This window comes from Astatotilapia calliptera, chromosome 7 (genome assembly GCF_900246225.1).
Source record: "Astatotilapia calliptera chromosome 7, fAstCal1.2, whole genome shotgun sequence".
Lineage (NCBI taxonomy): Eukaryota > Metazoa > Chordata > Actinopteri > Cichliformes > Cichlidae > Astatotilapia > Astatotilapia calliptera.
The window spans coordinates 28,069,391-28,088,366 of record NC_039308.1 but is presented as its reverse complement, the minus strand read 5'-3'; the positions used below and the strand labels follow the sequence as shown (position 1 = coordinate 28,088,366).

The 18,976-nt window shown below is 39.9% G+C and overlaps 1 protein-coding gene across 3 annotated transcripts in view; it reads right to left on the bottom strand.

Moving 5' to 3' along the window:
• plppr1 (phospholipid phosphatase related 1) overlaps positions 1-18,744 on the bottom strand; it is a 131,946-nt gene extending 113,202 nt beyond the window's left edge. The window contains exon 1 of one of the 3 annotated variants that reach the window (XM_026174205.1): positions 18,638-18,744. The gene's annotated coding sequence lies outside the window, so the exon portion shown is untranslated. The other 2 variants (XM_026174204.1, XM_026174206.1) reach the window with 2 other exon arrangements.
• Between the last annotated feature and the right edge of the window lie 232 nt (positions 18,745-18,976).

Here is an 18,976-nt window from a genome sequence, read left to right as displayed (position 1 = left end):
CAGGTAGTGACCAAGTTTGGATCAATCAATCACATTTCTCTACCAAAGCACAGATGAGAGCAGGTGAGACAAGAAAAAAAAAAAGAGACCATGTGACATTACTTCCAACAAACGTAGCAACCTACAAGTTGTTTCAGGCTTTCACTATGCGTGATTTTCACTACACAAACCTGAACTAAAAGAATTCATCAAATTCATCATTAATTCAAAAGCAACTTATATTAGACTGAGCGTAACAAGGTAAGGGTCTAGAAACATGACTGCAAAAATAGCTGCTCAGTTAAAAAACAACTAGACACTAACACAACCAAACAAATGTGTGCGCTATTGATATAATGTTTAAAATGTTCATTTTTGAACATTATAGCCAACATCAATACTGGTGAAAGGCTAAAACTGTTTCACTAGGTTCCTCTGAGAGAAGTGTTACTCAAATTACAAATGCATGGCAGTGGGTGCATTAATGAAAACTTCAGAGAACATACAAATGCATAAGGCCAAACACACAAAGCCATTAACTTGCATCTATTAAAAATCATAGTTATTTTTAGTATGCAATTCAGAATGAGATGCAATTTTTCAGATGATAATCTCTATAGTCAAGAATCAAGCAAAAAAAGAAAAAAACCTCACAGAGACTGCAGGGAAATCGTACAGTCTGGTGACAAGAGTCACAGCTAATGCAAGGATTCTGGGTGGTCTGTTAACTCATTCCAGTTTGCTATAGTATCACTAGTGAAACTAGATGTTACACAGCAGGCTTAAACAACCATCAGGCCACTGAGAAATGTCCCAGTGCTCCCAACTGGCTAGCAGTCACTGCGGATAATGATCACATGACCATGCATCCTATATGTGTTTAAAGCTACAGTAGGCAGGAATCTATACACATCCTCCTGCAGCAGTTCTCTCTCCCCTCCCTCGTCTAAGCCCAGAGATGCACACATATGCAAGTGCTTCATGAACTTTCCTTTTCCAGATTAAAGACTTCGTCAGATCTGGTCCTGAAAAGCAATATCCTAAAATCTCCCATCAAGGACTAGGTTTTCTAAAAACAGAGCCCAGAGGAAGTGCGGGAGAACATCCTAAGTACAATATACGCCAAAATGTTTTTTGGGGGGATTTTTTCCCAAATGATGCCAAAAAGTATACAAAAATACAATAGTCTCTGCATTTCTTCCTCCCACTTTCTAAAAGAAGTGCCTCCCAGCAGAAGCTTTATATTAAAAGAACAAACAGGAAGGTGCATCAATTTTTAAACGCAGGGAAACAAACAAATGAAATACCCAGAATTTCAAGCTTTTACCTTAAAGGTCATGAATAAAGTAAGTAAACTGTACACAATGAATTAAGATTTAATTTGATTTATGAGATTTATAGTTGTTAATGTATAGATTCATTATTATCCATTAACAATTTATTAGATAAATATATTAACTACAAATTATTAAAATAACTAATAGCTTGTTAAAGGGACATAGCAGTTCAGCAGTTAGCTCAAAGATTTTTTTCTTATTTTATTACATTGCCTCAAGTTGTCTATATGCTGAAAAGATACAGTAAATGTTTAGTTTAATGCCTTTACTGGAACACACTACCAGACTTTGTTCAAGATGTCAACATACCCACCATACTCCTAATTGTTTTGTAACTGCATTTGTCCCTGTGTGGTATTAGACTACAAGGGACAGACTCCAACAACACGACATTTAATAGTGATGCTGCACTTACTTCAACTAAATTGAGAGTGATTCAATGTGAACCTACTAATATTAAATTTGAAATTCAAATGCATCTTTACCCTTCATACTTTTTTACTTATGCATGTCACAAAAAGTTAATTAAGATCTACAATCACTAGACACTTTATTAGGTATATCTGGTACATATTTGACACACTGTTAGTTCCCCTTAGTTCCTTGTGTTCTTGAACACCGCCTCACTGTACATAAATGGCCTCCACAGATTTCAGTCAGATCAGGATGGGAGATGGGAATGGGTAGATTCAGATCATGGATGTGCAGCCGACAAATCTGCAACAATTGTGTGATGATATTTAGTCAATATGGAAAAAATAATCTCAAGCATGTTTCCAGCACGTCACGGAATCTTTACCACAAAGAATTAAGGCAGTCTAGGTGTGCCTAACAAAGTGCCCAATGAGTGTGTTTCCCTGTTATTACTGATGATTTAGAAGAGGTAGCAAAGGCAACTGCATTAGCAATAATATTACCAAAATATTAGCATTTACTATACAGCACTGTATACTGGAAATACACAATAAGACGGTCTCTCTGCTAAGTTAAAGCCTCACACAAAGATTTACTGATCCCAACACTCACCCTGATTTGAAACCAAACACTTCAGTTTCACTGAGTCATTAGACAAAGACAGACAGCAATGTTGGCATGTCTAATCAGTCCCTAAGTGCTCGTCCCATCTCATTTAACACTCAATCCAGGCTACTCAAGTCAGTATTAGATAGCAGCAATCCACCCATCAGTTTTGTGCCTCAAGATATCATGCTGCTACATCTTATATACCCATAAAAGAAAATGTTCCAGTCTATCTTCGTCTACCCGTGAAGAAAGATCAGTGCACGTGTTGCTGTAACACAGCATCACTACAGACGTCGAACAGACTTGCTTTGTTGCCCAAGGTCACAGGAGCAGAGTGGATAGCTGTCTAGTGTGTGTGAACTGAGGTGTTCCAGTTTAAAGATCGACTTAGAGTTCACTAAAATTGCCAGCACCCACATCAAAAGCCTTGAATGTCATAGAAAAATCTATTAATTGAACCCTACGCTAGTCATCCTTGCAATCCATCTCAGTACACATTAACAGTATCATCAGCCTCCAGTGACTTTTCAGATTATGGCATCAACAGCAGGGAAGAAATTGAATAGTCATAAAAAAGCCTCCCAAAGTCAGTGACCATACTAATCACATTAACAGACTCCAAGGTATGTTTTTTCTTTTTAAACATAACAAACTCAAGAGCAATTATTTATCATTTCTACATCTTACTGCATTCAACCATGATTTTACAAAGGCAGTCAAATGGAAAGACTTCATGTATCCTGCTATGTTATTTTTGTTGTTTTGCGTTTATCATTGTGGTAAATCTGATCAGAGATACTTGTTTGAGTTTCTATGTACTACTAAATAACTCCCAGTGTATTTAGTATGTATGGACAACAGGGTACATTTGTTTTTCTAGACTGGTGCATTAAAAATTTGTTACCTTAGAGATTTAAGTCAAAGCACAGCTGATGATAGTCAACAAAAATAGTCAGTAGAGCCCAGCCGATGAAGACATTTGGACAAAATGTCTGTATTTGTGTAAAACACTTTAAAGAAATCAGTAATATGGCCTAGGGGTGAGCGGTATAAACAGTAGAAACGATATGAATTTGGCCAATGGTAGAGATTTTGACTATACCACAATAGCACATGTTGATAGTGTCATCAAGCGGCGCCTGTTTTGGTTGAAAGCATCGCAGCGGCTGCAAGCAATATCATCTGCAAATTGGGTGACAGTAGCGAAGAGACGAAGCACGTTTTGGAATATGAGCCAAAAACTGCGCTTCCTCCACTTCCGTAACATTGATTCATTAATGTTGAATTCTCTCGCAGCTGCTCTATTCCCATGTTGTTGCAGTATATTAATGACTAACCTCGTATTGTGGATGGATTATCTCAGTTGTTATCCTGACTGAAGTTTGGTCCGTTTACAGCATCCTGCCATGCGATTACATTTGACCCTCACGTTAACTTTTATCAAGTGGAAAAAAGTTAGCGTTCATCCACCAGCTTCACTGTTTATGTTATGCTAACATAGCTGTCTCGCTAGCGATCACGTAGCACATCATCATATACCAGCTAGTCCAACTTCAGTAACCCTACAAAAGTCATTGCTGTTTAGTTTCCTGTCTTCGTTTATGTTGGAAGTGATAGCAGAGCTGTACGTTTTATTTTTTTCTAGAAACCTCTCTGTCAGAACATGGCATATCATGTTTAGGTGGAAACTAGCAAGCTAACTTCCAGCTAACTTCTAATTCTGCTCGGTTTTCATGTTTGCCTGGATATTAAACTTAATTGTTACACCTGGTAAAGCAGCGACACTGACCATTTTATTAAAGATGAACAAATTTAGACAGTTTTTAACGCTCAGTGTTCGTTTGACATGGGACCTGAAGCGGACCCAGATTACTCTGCGAGGCTCCTGACTACGGTAGCGGTAATGCTCCGACAATCCATTAAGCGGTGCAGCTTTGTAGCTTACCAAAGTCGTACTAAAACATTTTTGACAGATTTTTGAGCGCCGTGTACCACATAAAATCGGTTCGAGGTGAATAAGCACAACCAGAATTCATACATTAAGGCGCACCAGATTATAAGGCGCACTGTCAATTTTTGAGAAAATTAAAGGATTCTAAGTGCGCCTTATAGTGCAAAAATAAGGAAGAAAAGAATATATTGCGATATATATATCGTTACCGCGCATGCTTTAAGTTATACTGCGATATGGATTTTAGGCTATATAACCCAGCCTTAATATGGCCTCATGTAGCAGACAGGGAATCAAAGTCAAACGGAAGACGTAGCAAGTACAGTGCCAACCTCCAGACAATCTAGTAAACAGTAGGATCCTTTTACATGTACACATGTAAATAAGGAAGTGATTCGATTTTTGTCAGACCAGTAACAAAATATGAAGGAGATGTTTTGGGTTTGTGTTTCCCATCCAAGCATCCTGGCAGTTCATTTCATCATAAATCTGGTTAAAGTATAGGTTGAGTGGGAGTTACTGGATCTACTGTTTTTAGTTTGGGTTTCTATTAGTTTTCCAAAACTAGTTTAGGAGAGAAGCCGGAATCTGATGATCCATTGTGTGGTTGGTTCAGGGTTTCCTCTGTCTTTTGTTTGTTTTAGCTGGAACTCCCGTTTCCTTTTGTTTCCAACTGCAATTTCTGTTGAATGGCAGCAGTGTTGTGGTATCTCAAATGTTGGGTTGCTTTGAACCTTAAATTTAGGGATCATAACAGTAATTTACTCCAAAAAGCTTTAAACTAGTGACCCTCTGTAAAGTAGGAAAATTGAGTGTTTCCAAAACTGAATCTGTGAAGTATCTATTAGTGAAAGGCTTGAGACTGTTCTGCCTACACCTTTACTTACTCCGTGGATAATACTCCAGACATGGATGGGGAAAAAATGCAGCGGTTGAACCACAATCTTTACTAGGGGGCTCTTTGACAGATGATTGAAATCAGAAAATTGAAGGGGGCTGCACTCAGCATCCAAACAATTGACACCACATTCATTTGTTGCTCAGACACTACGACAGCCTGAACTGCACCTAGTCATGGTAAAGTCAACATGATTTCTCTTTTTCTGGTGCCTAAAAACCCAGAGTCTGAAGAGAATTTCAACAAAGGAACACTTTTCTTCCAATACCAAAAGACACTTAATAACAGTGAGTCAGATGAAAGGTGATCTGATCGTCTCACCAGAGGGTAGATCATCAAACGAGCTGCCTACAGGCCTCGTCACGATTCATCAGCATCTCCTCCTCTCAGCCACTCAGCTGTGATGACTTTGTCTGGATGTGACTGCTTTTCTCTCACAGACAGCAAGAGCTGACTGTGAAATATTGAGCACAGAAATATTGTACCTGATTGACCATCTCCTGGTCTCCAGCTGAGTTGTTCTGCTGGAGTGTGATGACTGTCTGAATGTCACAATGACAGAGTTTGTGATAGAGCGAGTGGCTGGGCATGGAAAAATGAAATATTACCTCCCGTTATCACTGCTGGCCTGTTGTTGCTGTAGCCTTGATGTGTCCTCTTTCTACTCTACTTGAACACATCTGTTACTGAAGTCTAAAAAAACCCAAAAAAACCCCATAATTTTTATGGCACCCTGGCTGCTTCAGTACATGATGTTCAGAAATACCAGCACAAGGAAATATACTGCCAAAGAAATATAATACCAGGGCAACAGAATACTAGTGGTCCATTCATCCAGTCTAAATTGCTAACAAAAAAAAAAATTAACACCAGCTACTTCATTAGTGGGTCAGATCCCCTTTTGCCTTCAGAACTGCTTTAACTGCCACTATAGCTCATCTAGTGCAGCAGCAACCAATATGAGAAGGCTTGGAGTCTGCCCCAGAGTTTATGTTTCATTTGTGTTATGGTGAGGTCAGGAACAATGCTCATTGCCACAACTGTTGTCGTAATTTTATCTAATATGTAAATCTGAGTGTGCAGGTGCCTCTCCGTGACTGTTTCCAGTTCTTGGCTGACAGGAGTGGCACCCGGTATGCTGCTTCTGTTTTCAAAGTCGTTCTTCTCAGTTGCTGTTGTTTTCCTTTACCAGCTCGACCAGTCTGGCCATTTTCCTTTGACCTCTTGCATCAACAAGCAATTTTGATCCAGAGAACTGATGCTCACTGGGTCCAGAGACTTCCTTTGGTTGAAAGTCCAACTGTGTATTTGCATGCAGAAGTTTAAAAATATTCATCTACGTCTCAAATTATTTATGACCTCAATAAAAACTTTGCTGATAAGCTAATGATCTAAATCATTAGTTAACATGGCTTTACCCTGGGAATACACTGGGTGAGTGTCGTTCACACATTGTAGTAGCATTCCAGTATTGGAGCTTTTTGCGTGCATGGGGAATTTTATTTTTAACACCTATTGGATTTTCTATGCCAATCTTGTATCTGTCTTATTGCCCTCTGGGATGCACTGTGGCACCTCTAGTGGAATCGCAAGCATTTCTTTGAGTGACACCAATCAGCTCCATGCATTGAAGTCCCTCCTTACATATTACATCTGGTTTTAAAAAAGCAAAATAATTAACAGCCAAAATGCTCAACTTCAGCCTTAAAATAAAGAATCCATGAACCAATGGGGGGGGGGGAAGTCTATCCTTTACAGTGACTTCACATTCTTATGCAACACACAGAGTAAGTAATGCGTTTTAGTAATGCTGCAGGCCAGCCAGCTAAACTTGGCACAGAGCTTGGGAAACAGGAAGCTCCAGATATGGGTGACAGTTCTCTTTAGGCTCATGACTACGAGTGCCCCCGTTCAAATCGTCTAAATGTTTTCATATTTAGCAGTTTTGCATAAAAATGGAAAACATGTTTTGGATGGTGACATGCCAACTGAGCATTTAGTCCGCCTCCACCCTACACCGATGTGACTTAATAACAGGACTTCAGAATAATGGCCCAATGAGGCTCACGGTTATGATTCACAGCACAAACTACGAATAGCTTTTTTCAACAAAATGTTTTTCCCGAAATGATCACCACAGAAAATGGTTGATGCAGAGCTCATTTTGCTTTTTCTTCTTTCGCCTCTTCTTCTGACTCCAAAACAGTGTGCAGCCAAAGAAACAGAGATGTCCCATGGCTAACACTCCTGCCAACAGAGCATCTTTGTGGCTATAAATAGTCAGTTTTCAATCTTCCCTTGTAGCTTCTTTAAAAGTGCTTCCTGGGAAATCTATCCCTTTTTTCAGATAGTAGGGTACATTATTTAATACTCTGCTGCTCAAGGATTAAATGACAAATCAATAAATATTTTTCAAAGTCCAAAGATCATTCCTGGATGGAAGATCCACAATCTTCTATTGAACCAACCTCTTCACACTAATGGAGTCTTGTCATTACACATTTTTTCCCACATACACATGTAAGAGTGTTAACCTAAAATAATGTCATCATCTTCCCTCTCCCGTCTCCCCCCAAACCAAAACGTCAAACAGGGCACTGACTCAGAGCAGATAGCGTGAACAGGACAGGAGACTGATAAATAGAAAGAGACATGAAGGAGGGCACACAGAGGACCAAAAAGAAGATAAACGTGTTGTAGGTGGGTCATTTGGGAAGAGGGAACTTTTGCTACCTCTTCTGGGTGTTAGCTTGTCTTCCTCCTCTTGCTATCAGCCACAGTTCCCCAGGCCTCCAATATCACGCTTACCACTTGCACATATGGAAAGTTATTTTTAGTGTTCCATATAGCATAGCACAACATATGCACAGGTGTTAAAGATACATATTGTTTGTGATATTATTGTAATAAAATTCTCTTGATTAAAATTGACTGTAATTATTTAACCTCATTAATTTATTAATGAAACTAAACATTTTACTTGTGCAATTAGATGAAAAAATATGAAAACTATTACAAAATAATTTGTCAAATGTGCAGCTCTTCCTATTAGATAATCAGCTCACATTTTAATTCATAAATGTAAAAAGAACTGCATGCCAGAAGATCAGGAACATTTTTTGGTAATGTAATACTCAAAAGATTCCCCTAGAGAGAGACTTTAAAGAAAGCGATGAAGCAAAGCTAAGCATGAACAAGCAGCAGGGAAAACACTAAGTTCGTTTCCCTCAGATGTTACCAACTGGCAACACACTCAAGAAACAGTTTTTTTAAAGTTTTTAAAAAAAATTTCTGTACATTTATTCAACCGCTGACCTGAGCGTCACCCCCACGTCTTTTTTCTCATTAAGCAAAGTGGCACTTGTTCCTGTAGCTCATTTTAGTTCATTGCTGCAGCCATTATGTGACAATGTCACATGTCTGAATTCTCATTTCTGCACTGGAGAAAAATGAAAATTATAATTAAAGGTTTAATTATCTCCTACTTATTTATTATGAGAACAATCTAAATAAATGCCAAGATAATATATTGAGTTTTAAATTTGAGATTCCCTCTTAATATAATCACATTTGACTAACTTGAGGCTAAACCAGAGTTCCTTATATATTTAAAATTACCAGAACTGTATGGAGTACCGTAATTGTCGGGCTATAAGCCGCTACTTTTTGCACCAGCTTTGAACCCTGCGGCTTTTAGTCAGGTGCGGCTTTTCTATGGATTGTCCATGATTTTTGTCATATCGTAAGAGGATTTGTTTTGTGTGTTCCGCTGTTGTACGGCACTACGTTGCCTGGCGGAAGGATCGGGGTTCAAGAGTGGTATGTTAGTCACACGTCCGTCCGCCAGGCAACGTAGTGCCGTACGAAGTAGCGCGAAAAACAAACTTCAAAGTAGCGCTACGCATTCAGCGGGAGGCGTGGATGATGTGCGGCGATAAACTTGCGAAAAGCAAGTTATGCCCAACTCCACCGGTGGATTCTGACAGCGTGGAAAAGTGTGAAAACATCCACGATCACCAACGGATTTCTAAGGGCTGGACTGCTGCATGATGGAGAGGAGGACACCGCCACGGCCCTTCTGAGGGTGTTCGACTCCGACACTGACAACGAGGATTTCTTTGGTTTTGAAAGTGACAACGAAGGAGAGAAGCGGAGAGTGGATGACGAAGCCACCCTGAGCCTGTTCGTTCCGACACTGGAGAAGAGGACTTTGGTGGTTTCAGTGCGCAGGAAGAAGAGAAAGATGGTGAATGACTGACTGAGCCTAAAAGGTAGGCCGGATCTATTGTTCTGGTGTGCTGTAGGTTATTGTTATGTACTACATGTGCAAATATGTACCCATAACTTGTTTTTCAAAATATTAATAAAAGGGGTGTGTCTCCAAACAGCCATCTCTTTCCTGACAATTCCCTTTGTGCATATTCTCTTACATATGATGAGTCAACATTGAAACACCTGCGGCTTTTGGTCAGGTGCGGCTAATGTATGTACAAAACAGGATTTTCCCCTGATTTTAGCTTGTGCGGCTAATATTCAGGTGCGCTTTGTAGTCCGGGAAATACGGTAAATATCGTCTAATTTCGTTAGCAAACAAATGCAAATGCTTCAATGTAATTTGCATATAACTTGGGGAATGCATTTCCCCCCGAGGTTTCCATGTTTTCTAAAGCCATGTGCTCAGTGGCATTGTGCAAGTGTTTCTCGAGATTTCTCCAGATTTACATCTATATTTAGATCAAACAAGCTCTTCATCCCTGAGTATTGAGCTATTTTTCCATAACAGCCACCAGAATCATCACAGCAATGTCCCCTAGACCCAGCTGGTGATAAGGGAGTCTTTCCCCTCAGAGATTTCTTAATATTTCAACACGATCATGCTACAGTGGCTTCTCATTATCCTTGTATCATTTCGTTTGAAAACTACATACCCTAAAAAGATTATGAGTGCTAAAACAGCATTGGATATCTGCAATCAACTTTGATCATGCATCAAATAAGGATACAGCATGTGAATAGGCAGAGCTGGTTTTAGAGTAGGTGGTAAATATTCAGTAATATCCAGTTTAATCCTTTATAATTCAGACCTTTGCTGAGGACTTTCCGAACCCCCAATCAACACTAAAAGATAAAACAGTTCAAAAGTCCACAAACTGCAGCATCATGAGGCACTGTTTAGATCAAGAGGAAAAACTCTTTCCTGTTTGAAACTTTAAAAGTGATCTTTAAATTCATCAGGTAATGTTTATCCATTTTGGTTGGGGCTCAAGTACACCAGTGGCCTAAAATATGGCTGTGTTAGTGAAAATCTTTCTACCAATAATTTTGAATTCAATAAAAAACCAAAATAAGATGCACAGAGATGTGCGGATTGACCGTCTAGAGTCAGCCAATTTCCAGCATTCTTGGCTGAGACTAGTCAGGCTTGTGTATTATGAGCCGTAATGCCATATGAGCATTATGGCGATGATGAGCCAGTCCGTTTCATGCATGTACAAAATACTCACAGCAGCACAGGCAAACAGCCATGCCCACACTCACAGCCACATGCATTCATTAGCATGGAAGGTAATGAGTAGGGGGAACCACTAAAATGTTTGCAAATAAACTACCAACGCAAAAACAGCTAAAGCTTAAGCCATCATGTGCTCAGAGTGAACCACAAGCCAGCAGCCTCGGTATGAGCAAAGGATCAAAGCAGTTACTAGGAAAAAATCTTCAAAAATACAGTTTTACATTTATATAGCAGACAAAGTACATCAAAAAGTACATTTGGAACCTTTGGGGGTATTTTAGGCACTCATTATTTGGTATGCATGGGTCAGACAACACTCACTTTCAAAGTCAGCCTTTAATTTCATATCTATATCTTTTGTATTTGTGATGATACAACATCTGTCTGCAGACAGACAGAAAAAACAGACATAGAATCACCTGCCTAAGTACTCAAAACTGCCTTTTTAATGTGCCCTGTTACAGCATGTGTCAAGTTAACTAAAACTACTTTTGGAAATAAATAAACCTAAGGCTCTGATGGAAATGTTTATTGATACGTAGGATGTCTTCACGACTGTCAACTGCCTTCAAAAAAATCTTGTTTTGTCATACTTACTGTGATGCTACAATGAAAAATTTTCAAACACAAAATCTAAACTAAAGTGAGCAAATTGATACAGGAAATTTACCTAAACTACAGGGAGTGCAGAATTATTAGGCAAATGAGTATTTTGTCCACATCATCCTCTTCATGCATGTTGTCTTACTCCAAGCTGTATAGGCTCGAAAGCCTACTACCAATTAAGCATATTAGGTGATGTGCATCTCTGTAATGAGAAGGGGTGTGGTCTAATGACATCAACACCCTATATCAGGTGTGCATAATTATTAGGCAGCGTCCTTTCCTTTGGCAAAATGGGTCAAAAGAAGGACTTGACAGGCTCAGAAAAGTCAAAAATAGTGAGATATCTTGCAGAGGGATGCAGCAGTCTCAAAATTGCAAAGCTTCTGAAGCGTGATCATCGAACAATCAAGCGTTTCATTCAAAATAGTCAACGGGGTCGCAAGAAGCGTGTGGAAAAACCAAGGCGCCAAATAACTGCCCATGAACTGAGAAAAGTCAAGCGTGCAGCTGCCAAGATGCCACTTGCCACCAGTTTGGCCATATTTCAGAGCTGCAACATCACTGGAGTGCCCAAAAGCACAAGGTGTGCAATACTCAGAGACATGGCCAAGGTAAGAAAGGCTGAAAGACGACCACCACTGAACAAGACACACAAGCTGAAACGTCAAGACTGGGCCAAGAAATATCTCAAGACTGGTTTTTCTAAGGTTTTATGGACTGATGAAATGAGAGTGAGTCTTGATGGGCCAGATGGATGGGCCCGTGGCTGGATTGGTAAAGGGCAGAGAGCTCCAGTCCGACTCAGACGCCAGCAAGGTGGAGGTGGAGTACTGGTTTGGGCTGGTATCATCAAAGATGAGCTTGTGGGGCCTTTTCGGGTTGAGGATGGAGTCAAGCTCAACTCCCAGTCCTACTGCCAGTTTCTGGAAGACACCTTCTTCAAGCAGTGGTACAGGAAGAAGTCTGCATCCTTCAAGAAAAACATGATTTTCATGCAGGACAATGCTCCATCACACGCGTCCAAGTACTCCACAGCGTGGCTGGCAAGAAAGGGTATAAAAGAAGAAAAACTAATGACATGGCCTCCTTGTTCACCTGATCTGAACCCCATTGAGAACCTGTGGTCCATCATCAAATGTGAGATTTACAAGGAGGGAAAACAGTACACCTCTCTGAACAGTGTCTGGGAGGCTGTGGTTGCTGCTGCATGCAATGTGAACAGATCAAAACACTGACAGAATCCATGGATGGCAGGCTTTTGAGTGTCCTTGCAAAGAAAGGTGGCTATATTGGTCGCTGATTTGTTTTTGTTTTGTTTTTGAATGTCAGAAATGTATATTTGTGAATGTGGAGATGTTATATTGGTTTCACTGGTAAAAATAAATAATTGAAATGGGTATATATTTGTTTTTTGTTAAGTTGCCTAATAATTATGCACAGTAATAGTCACCTGCACACACAGATATCCCCCTAAAATAGCTAAAACTAAAAACAAACTAAAAACTACTTCCAAAAACGTTCAGCTTTGATATTAATGAGTTTTTTGGGTTCATTGAGAACATGGTTGTTGTTCAATAATAAAATTATTCCTCAGAAATACAACTTGCCTAATAATTCTGCACTCCCTGTAATTTAAAAAAAAAAAAAAAAAAAAAAAAAAAAAAAAAAAACCACAGATGAGGTGAGTCACAATTCCTAACGCAGGTCATTCCACACAGCAAACGCTCAGATGATTTGTCTTTAAGCATGAGGTGGGTCACCAGGTTTCTGGCTGATCTCAGGCTGCACTGTGGTTAGCACGGAAACAGCAATTTGAGAATATATATTTTGAAACCAGGCCATGAAGTGCATTAAAAGTAATAAACAATATCTTAAAATCAATTAACTGAGTAGGTCACCATCCTCATACTGACAGTTCTGGTTACAAAAATGCCGAACAAACTAGCTCTGCTATTGATTCATCAATGAACTCTGGAGGTCCATTTAAAGGATCACATCATTCCCTTTCTCCTCTAATATTTCTAGTAGCATCTCTCTATTTAGAGTGTTTGACATTGACTTTTCCAAACAAATAACTCTCTCTCTGAAATTGTTGTAACTACTTCTACACTGTGGCTCCCAACAAACTCAAATAACTTTATATCCAAAATATAATGACTAAACAATGACCCTCCAATGTCTAACTAAACATTTTGCCTGTTCCATTTAACACCTAATTAACGTGTCATAATGTTATTAAACTATTTTTTCTCTAAATATTTACTTACATAAATTAGAATGCTTCCAATTCTGGAATAACATTAGTATAATTATAATCTTACAGTTTATTTGCAACACCGGTATTACGCAGTTGTTCCCTCCGAATTTCTATTATCTGTACTTATGAGGTATTGCTGAGTCATGTAGGCCCATTTAAAATGCATTTTTCATTCAAGTTTAAATCATTTGAACTAACACACATGCATCTTAGCTACAGATGTAGTTTCATCTAAGTGAGCCCTTTTGTAACAGTCACAGATTTCTTCTTAATATTGTGAAGTACCATGCTGCATCATCAAGCATTTTTCTATTAGCTCATATTCACCTTCTCACTTTTTGGGTAATTTTTAATAATCTCTCTTGCAAATATATATTTAACCGCATTATCTGGTGCACAACTGTCTAGCTTGTGGCAAAACAAGGGGAAATATTCATGTAGTATTGCCAGCGTTATTGCTAACTATCCCTCACTGAAGCTGCTTTCATGCATGAACGACAGTTTAAGGAGAATGGGGTCGAGATATTTTTCACTGCTTTCCTTCCTTACACATAGCACACAGCAGGACATGATCCACACGACTGAGGTGAGAGATGCCCGGGAGACAACATGTGATGCCTGTGAATGCAACAGAAAAATAAGCTGCACATCGATGTAGTTCGATAATCACGCTAACACTGTGCTAAGGAGCCAGAAGTTTAAAGACAAGCTCATTTTTGATCTGGCTGTGCTGGAAGTGGAAATTCTCACAAATGCACACCTTGTCCAGCTCAAAACCTTATCAGCTGCACATATCAGTCTTCTTAGATATGGGAAAGCACTCTCAACTCCAGCAGCAGACCTTATCTCACCCTTGGGGCAACTCATTCCCCAGAGACATCACAGTGACAGATATACTGCCCAATGAAAATACCCTCACAGCACTAATAACACCAGCCCCCACATGTAGTGGTAATCAAAGAGCAGACAGCAAAGCTCAGGATGAGTATGTGTGTGAGGCAGCCTGCATGTATACATGTGTGTGTGTGACTGCATGTGATCAATAATGAGTCTCTAGTGTGGGAGTAAAAGTGGTGCTGGATATCAGACATGAGTTCAGAGGTCACCGGTTTCAGCAGCTTCACTGCATTACTGATTTTTATTTCTGCATTTCTTTTTTAAACAGGTCATTTGCTGGAGTTTCCTTGCAATTATTTCTATTTATAACACATTAGGACCACATGAAGCCTGTCACGCTGACACTATATTTATTAAGTGCCGTATTAGAGCTTAGTGTATTTGTTTCCACAAAGAGCAGTAAAAATACAACTTTATTCAAGTTCAGCCTGAATTTACATGACTTCATAAAAAGGAATAAAAGAGGCAAAAGTGTTAACTTAGATATCCAGTGTTGCTGAGACAGCTCACGGGTAAGGATGTATATTGAATTTCACATTTTTATTTTGATTTATCACTTACTTATGTGAGGACGAAATGATGCACTAGAGCATAATTTAATTTTCATAAATCTCACGAGATGCTTTACTCTGCTCCAGGCAGATCTCTGAGTATTTCATCTGGAGATTAAGGATGATAAGACAAGCACATTTTAGCTATAGAGTCTTGGGTCATGCAGAAGCAGGGATGCAGTGCTTCCCTGCTAGTATATCTCAATCACTACTTTGTTAGGTGCACCTGTTCAACTACTTGTTAAAGCAAACATCTCTAATATATCGACCAATAGCATGGCAACAACTCAGTGCATTTGGTCATGTAGACATGTGCAAGGTGACCTGCTGAAAATCTGCATCGTAATGGGGAAGAAAGACAATTTAAGTGACTTTAAACACAGCATGGCTGATCCTGCCAGACCGGCTGGTCTAAGAATCTCAGAACAGGGATTTTCCCTCACAATGATCTCTATTTACAGAGCATGGTCCAAAAAAGAGAAAATGTATAGCCAGTAAGCCACAGTTCTCTCTTGTTGATGCCAGTGTTCAGAGGAGAATGCCCAGTCTGCTTTGAGCTGATAGGAAGGCAACTTCCCGTTGCCTTCCTATCAGATGCAGAAGAGCCTCTCTGAATGCACAGCAGATAGGGAGCAGAAGACCACACTGTGTGCCTGTCCTCACAGCTAGAAAAAAGAAAGATCTCAATCCAACGGAGCACCTTTGAGATGTGGTGGAACAGGAGATTCATATTATGGATGTGCAGCAAACAAATCTGCAGCAACTCTGTGATGCTATCACATCAGTACAGACCAAAATCTCAAAGGAATGTTTCCACCATCTCATGAAATCTGTCCACAAAGAACTAAGGCAGCTCTTAAGGCAAGTACTGGAAAGCTGTACCTAATGAAGTGGCAAATAATTGCAAAGTCTTGACAAGTGCATTTTTATTATAAGGTTCAAGGAGGACTGCAGTGCATCCTGCAATGTATATAGCCAAGAGTAAACCATATAAAAGGCAAAGTCTATAAATAGCTCGGTGTAATACTCACTGCTGTTTTTTTCTTTAAATCTAAGAACAATGTTAAAGAAAAATGGGACAAATCGTTAACGTAAATGGTGCTAGTATATGCTGAATATGTTAACTGCAGAGGCCCACAGAAAGTGTCACTGTGCTGTTAAAACTAAAATGATCATATCAGTAAAGAAATGTGACCTTAACTGCACATTTTTATGGGAGCAACCACACACCCTAATGAGGTTTCAACTTCATGACCCAGTAGTCATGAAGTATAGTTACAGTATGTCATTGCCAGGCATATGACGTCATTGTGACCTCAGCCTGTCATATTACTACATTTCATGGAAAGGCAAAACACACACACAGACACACACAAACCCAAAACTATGGCCTTTGCTGTGTAGAGTGAGACCTCCTACACAAGCCTTCCTGAGTGCAGGCGATGTTTACATGTACTACGTAGTGTGATATATCGACACACTCATGTAAATGCATACTTGTGCCAATAAGGAATTGCATGTGCCAAGAGGAGTCTTGTATTCTGCTGAAAGCCAAAGAAATGCTCCCCTGATGCCCAGCCACATGCCATCTGTCTGCTGCATGATATAAATCCTCACTATGCAACAAGGACGAGCATGAATACACCTGTAAAATACAGACACGCACACACAAAGAGGAAGGCAGAGAAATTCACAGGTTCCAGCTACAAATACTAACTAGAAATCTGCCTCACTGGGCGGGTCACGTTATCCCATCTTATTCCAAGTGTTCAGCCAAGAGACACGTGGAAGATTTAACACACATGGCAACATGCATACAACTTCTGTAAAGACAATATTTGCCCATTACTAGAAATGGAAGCAGACAGCAAATGCAATTAATGTGCACGACTCACACAAACAGCACTTCTTCAACAGCATATGAGGAAAGAAATGACTTCTAAGCACCTGGGCACTATTTACCGACTGTGCTCCTGAGCTGGGAAATGTATCATTTTATAGTTAATGACACCAGATTTTTTAATACTTTGTATTAATTGATCACAATACTTTACACACCTCATATTAAAAAACAATCCTCGAGCATTTTGACCCAATGAAACAAAAAAAAGCTTTAAAAAGGACAGTAGATAAACGCTTACAAATTTATAAGGGTTAAACACGCCTTACCCCATAAACGTTTGCATTCTTACTATGTCATCACTTTAGAAAAATAGGTTAATCTAAGTATTGTTGTACACAATTCTTTCTGAATCTGAGGCCGAGGCTATACATCCATTTCAGAATAAGAGAGAAACGATACCTGCGGACACACACACGCTGATTTCGCGGTTACCCCCTATACACCATCACACATCTTCTACCAACCACGGGATTTCAGTCATTCATCAGAAAGGCATCTACTGCGCCGTGCGTGTCTGGGAGGGCTGTGGACTAGGCAGTCTCCGATTTGGGGGGGGCGGGGAGATGGGCCAATTTTTTATTTTTTTATTTTTTAGCTGGACCGAAAACACAATTTTGCTCAGCAACAGAGGCGACACATTTGCACAAACCTCCGCTTGTTGTTAACGGATACACAATACAGAAGCAGATGAAAATAATCGCCAAAAACAAAATAAAAATCATATTTGTGTGAGCGTAAAGCGCCACAGGGAGGTCACTGTTGCTGCTGGCAGAGACAGGTGTCTAAATACCGATATCGATTCTCTGCGAGCTTTAAAGCCATTATTTTCCACGCATTCTCACTGAACCCACACAGAAAGCCTTTTTCATTGAAGAGGACTCCAGCGCTTTGACTTGATTAAGGTCCGAACTTGCCCCAGCAACAGACAATAGCTGCACAGTCCCGTTTCCTCTCATTTCTTCCCCACAGCATCTGCGGGCAACGCAAACACTTACCGCGATGAGATGGAGAAATATTCCACATAAAATGTGACTCCATTAAAGAAGAAGGTGACGAATGTGGGTGGGGGGGAAAGGGGGAAGCCGTGAACTGCACCCACGCTACTACCGCTACTACTACTCCATCGGCTGGGCAAAGCGTCCGCTCTCGGTTTGTGATGTGGATCACGCAGCGTGTGAGCCCATGAGGATGGATGCTGTGCCTTTTCGGGGGGCGGGGACAAGACGCGTACTCATCTCCAATGGAGCGTATTTAATTCTGTGTAGGGACCCTTGTGTTACAATCAAGTAGGCTGTGTAGCCCACTTTTATCCAGCCACCCTGCCCTGTAGACCTCCAGGTTAGGGGGGAAAAATCCTGGATTTATTCACCTTGTCTCAGAAAGACAGCATGATGTCTGTTCAGGTCTGCTTAATATATTCATGGAGCGCCACACGTTCACAGGTGGATGCTTTCTGAGATGTGGGTGCTGCTGATTGAATTCTGAAGATTCATACCGGCGCTCGTGTTTGGTAAAAAACAAACAAACACGATTTTTGCGATACTGTAGGTAATTCAGATTCATTTTTGCTTATATCACAGAGATGTCGACACAGGTGGATTTGACGATGAAATGTACACACATTAATTCCAAATATGTGATAATTTATATACGCCTGAAATTACTAACAGCGCCTTTAAAAGGGCACTTTCAAAAAGTTTTCTATGCAAATCATATCACACACCTCTCCATGTTGCCTGTACGCATCAGATGTGGAGCTCCTCCAGAAGCAGTATGGGCACACTTTACTTCCTCGTTGGTGTTAGACCCGCCTCCACAGAAACCGAGTTTATCCAATAGCCTCAATCCTTGAAGTAGCTATGCTTCTGGATTTTTCAGCCCCATTCAAAGGGGAGTGCTCTTACTCTAAACCATGTAGGGCTAACGCCTAATTCTAACTTTTTTCCTTTAGTTTTGAGACTTTTTTTATATTCAGGATTCCAAGGGGAAAATTATAAATATTACAGAATTCTGAAAAAAAGTGACAATTCTGGGATTAACGTCAAATTACAGGTTACAATTT